General features: G+C 39.7%; 1 protein-coding gene across 3 annotated transcripts in view; it reads left to right on the top strand.

Annotated features, from left to right (window-relative positions):
- LOC118089425 (uncharacterized) overlaps positions 1-4,858 on the top strand; it is a 62,754-nt gene that overhangs the window by 211 nt on the left and 57,685 nt on the right. The window lies entirely within an intron of this gene.

Raw genomic sequence — 4,858 nt, 5'->3', positions numbered from 1 at the left:
GTAAGTGCGCAGGCCGCCCCCTCGCTTGCTTGGTTGAGGACACTCGTTATACAGTATTCCTATAATAATATAATATAACATAAATAAAAAAACCCTTCCAGTAGCACCTTAGAGACCAACTAAGTTTGTCATAGGTATGAGCTTTCGTGTGCATGCACACTTCTTCAGATACGAAGAAGTGTGCATGCTTCAGATAGGAAGAAGTGTGCAGTATCTGAAGAAGTGTGCATGCGCACAAAAGCTCATACCTATGACAAACTTAGTTGGTCTCTAAGGTGCTACTGGAAGGATTTTTTATTTTTGTTTTGACTACATCAGACCATCACGGCTACCTACCTGTAAATAATACAACATATTATAACAAGCCACCCCCTCGCTCACTTTGTTGATGACGCTCATTATATTCCTATAATAATATAGCATAAAATAATATAACACAATATAAGCCGCCCCCTCACACGTTTTAATGACACTTGTTATATTCACATAACATCACATCACATAACAACATAATATAAGCTGTCCCCTCACTTGCTTTGTTGATTACACTCATTGTATTCCAATATAATATAATATTTATAACCACACACACAAAACCCCGTTCCCGCCTCATTTCCCTCTCACGAATTGCAAAGTGGCTCGTAAACAAGAAAGGGCAACGGCTTAAGGAAGTCAAACCCTTGAAATGATGAAATGATTGTATAATTAATGAAATGTATAAGTTTGAAAAGTATAAAAAAAACTTGAAGGAAAAAAGGGGCAACAGCATGAACTGAACAAACAGTGTTTCGCCCTTGCAGTACAAACCCTATGGGATAATTGACAGATCACCTGCAATGGTTTTAATTTGCTTCATTGCATTCATCATCAGCATATGCCCACCTTTGATCTTCCAAGGAACCCTGTGAGGTAGGTTAGGCCTCTGGATACTTGGTAGTCCTTCTGGCTGTTAACCAGAAGGTTGGTGGTTTGAAATACACTCATTGTATTCCAATATAATATAATATTTATAACCACACACACAAAACCCCGTTCCCGCCTCATTTCCCTCTCACGAATTGCAAAGTGGCTCGTAAACAAGAAAGGGCAACGGCTTAAGGAAGTCAAACCCTTGAAATGATGAAATGATTGTATAATTAATGAAATGTATAAGTTTGAAAAGTATAAAAAAAACTTGAAGGAAAAAAGGGGCAACAGCATGAACTGAACAAACAGTGTTTCGCCCTTGCAGTACAAACCCTATGGGATAATTGACAGATCACCTGCAATGGTTTTAATTTGCTTCATTGCATTCATCATCAGCATATGCCCACCTTTGATCTTCCAAGGAACCCTGTGAGGTAGGTTAGGCCTCTGGATACTTGGTAGTCCTTCTGGCTGTTAACCAGAAGGTTGGTGGTTTGAGCCCATCCTTACTGGGAGCCTTGTTTCATTAAGGAGATGTTTGGATGGCGATACTTGGCTCTGTGACCATACCTTAAATCCCGTTCCTCCTCCTGTAGAATTATTTCCCCATGCACAACCCAAGTGCAGAACATTGTGTGGAAAAGAGGGCTTTTGTTTTTGTAGGTGTTGGCAGTGAAGCATCAGAAAATGGTCTTTGGTGATGTAATATCTCCTTGCTAAGTCCTCTGCCTTAGGAGTGTTAATCACTTTCCTTTCATCAGTCAAGCATCCATTCAACCAGTGATGATAATGATGAGGATAATGCTAATTAGCCTTTATGTAGTACACTTCAAGTGTTCAAAGTGCTTCCTATCTTAATAACCCCTACATGGTGATCAACTCAAAAAAATGAAAGGTGGGTGGAAATTCGCATGCATAATAGGCAATGAAAGGGAGCATTAAAGAGAAAAGGAAAGGTTTATTTCTTTGCCTTTCCATGGCCACTATGCTGCATCAGCTCACAGTGATTCAACAGCAGCATAGTATTCACCAGCTACCGTACTTGCATTCAAGAACTACATAAAATTAGCAGGAGGTCACTCTTCCCTAGTTGCTCAGGCATGCGAGTTTTCATTATGAAGTTTGGAAAAGTCTGTTTCTCTCATCAGTGGAGCAGAGCAAATAAATGTTCTTTTCCTAGCTATGCCCCTTTGAGAAGTGGAGAAAGGGATTATTTTGTTCATTGAACTGCAGTTGATGTTGTGGGGTGGGAAAAGGGCTTCCTTGCATAATGACACACTTGGCTTTCTCTTGAACTGATCCCGCTGTTAACTTTTTAAAAAGACTGCGCGTGCGCAAACACACTTGCACACCCTGCAGCTATCAAAATTGGCATCTGGGTTGGCTACTCAGCAGTGCCCAAGCAATAAGAACTTGCCTGTGTCTGCTAAAATCAGTGGCAAAACACCCATTGATTGTAAGGCACTCCTTGCTGAGGTCCCAAGTAAAATCCCGAAGAGCAGTGTCCTCCTCTTCACATTGAAGGAATATTTGAAGATGGTAGAAAGGGGAAAATCAGGAGCTTTGTGGGCGTGGAAAACTTGAGTAAATAATACATCAAGGCAGCTGCAATATTTGAAATGCTTAAGGTGATTCTGTGCTTGTGTGCCATTTAAGATTATTAGGAGCGAGTTTTGTTTTTAGGGATATTCGTCCAAAATTACTGATCTTCTTGAGAAATCCCGGTTAAGCCTCCCAAGGAACTCCAGGGTCCCTAAAACACAGTTTAAATGTTGGTTTAATTAAAATCTGCAGAATATCTCCTCTTCTTGAAACCCCTTTGAAATAGGACCACATGGTGCTCATCATACACTCTAATTCTAATAAGTAAGAAGGCGTCACTTCCTGGCCTTTATACTGTAAAGGCTTCTGTGGCCTTGTAAAACTTCTTTTTAAAAGCTTCATTGTAGCATAACGGCTAAAAACAATTGGGAAAAAAATAATAGAGCAACCAGAGCAGCTTATTGAAAGCAACGCAGTGCATTCAGTGTGCCTTTATTGTTGAAAGCCATTGTGGGAGGCGAGGGACTTAATAAATGGAATCTCCTGGTGTTTAAAAAGTATTTCATTAGTTCTAGTCTTAGCAAGATACTTATATAAGCATTTTATTAAATTACAGAACAGAAACCAGTAGTTGCAAAGCTGTTCACCATGTAACAATTTTGGAACTTTATATGGTATATGTTCTTAGAAGAACGACCCTGGTTTCTGTGGCATTTTAAAAGCTGCCTTTTAAACATTGCAGTTTTTTGTCTCCTTATTGTGAGGGGGAAATTTTTTGTTTTGATTGTGCATCCTTTATTTAAATAATAAAGAATTCTGGTTGATGTAATTATTAGAATTTCAGGGTTTTAAGTAGCACGGGCCTGTGAAACAACAAGCTGCCAGAATGCTAGTGTAGTACACAGAGTTCTGAACTTAGCTCTGTTGGTTCTGGGTTCCAATTCCTGAACATAGCTCTGGTGGTTCTGGGTTCAGATTCCTGCTTATTCTTGACTGAATGAAATTGAGTCTCTTAGCCTAACCTAACTCCTAGCAGATGAAATTGAAAACCATCCTTGGTAAGATTCCACACACCCCCAGTAACTTCTCATGGTGTTTCTCTGAGGGAAGGTTCCATGGGATTAGGAAGTATCCTGGCAATACTAAGTTACTATGATTTTCTTTAATTCTACTAATTGTTTTGATGACTTTATTCCTGTTGTTTGCTTTATTTATATGTTATTCTGTTTGATAATATAGCGATTGCAGTCTTTGTTGATTTTTAAATGCCATTGTGATTATTGTGAGCTGCTTTGAGCTCTGTTGCTGGAAAAGCAGAATACAAGTATCAAATCAAATCAAAATGTACAACTTGGTTTATCTATGTAATCTCTGAAAGATCCAGAATATGAGGCTAACTATAATATTCATAGATACTATCCAAATGAGGGGAGATGTATTAAAAAGGTAAAGTAAAGACCCCTGACAGTTAAGTCCAGTCACAGACGACTCTGGGGTTGCGGCGCTCATCTCGCTTTAAAGGCCGAGGGAGCTGGTGTTTGTCTGCTTCCGCAGATAATTTTTCTGGGGCATGTGGCCAGCATGACTAAGCCGCTTCTGGAGCAATGGAACACCAAAACCAGAGCAGTGCACAGAAATGCCGTTTACCTTCCCGCCGGAGCGATATCTATTTATCTACTTGCACTTTTTTGCGTGCTTTTGAACTGCTAGGTTGGCAGGAGCTGGGACAGAGCAATGGGAGCTCACCCCGTCGCGGGGATTCGAACCGCCGACCTTCTGATCGGCAAGCCCAAGAGGCTCAACAGAGGGCGCAATGAGTAGCAGGAATTGGCAAAAATTATGCACCTTGTGCTATTGGAAGCCCAAAGCCAACATTAGACACAACCCTGACTGTCTTTCACTATCCAGAGTAGAAGAAAACAAATCTAGTAACATAAATAGCACAATCCATTCTGTTAACCTGAGTTTGCCATGATGAAGGAAGATTGGTTCATGAGGCTTTGTCAGAGAGATTTTTTGACTTTGTGAAAAGTATCTGGATATGCTGGAATAAATTCAGGGGATTTTACAGTATAAGAGAAACAGATGGCCAAGTATTTTGTTCTGGCTGCTTTCTAATGCCAAGGATTTGTGGCTAGCTGAGCAATTCACTCAATTATAGCTTGTGCATACATATTTGAAAAATAATAATAATACAGTAAAGGAAAGGAAATTCATAAGCCAAGTTGCTATCTTTAAGTTGTTTTCATCAGAATTATTCGTAAGCAATTTCAGGCACAAATCCATATGATCTACTGTGACACCCACCCACCCCAAAGCCATGAATTAGTGTTTTATGGGATAGAATTCTTAAGTTTCAACTAATTTTGTTGGTAGCTTGGTCAATTAAAATAGTTCTGCCTCTTTTCTT

This window comes from Zootoca vivipara, chromosome 7 (assembly GCF_965207765.1).
Source record: "Zootoca vivipara chromosome 7, rZooViv2.hap1.1, whole genome shotgun sequence".
Lineage (NCBI taxonomy): Eukaryota > Metazoa > Chordata > Lepidosauria > Squamata > Lacertidae > Zootoca > Zootoca vivipara.
Note: the sequence above shows the minus strand (reverse complement) of the source record. Positions and strands in the feature narration are given on the sequence as shown.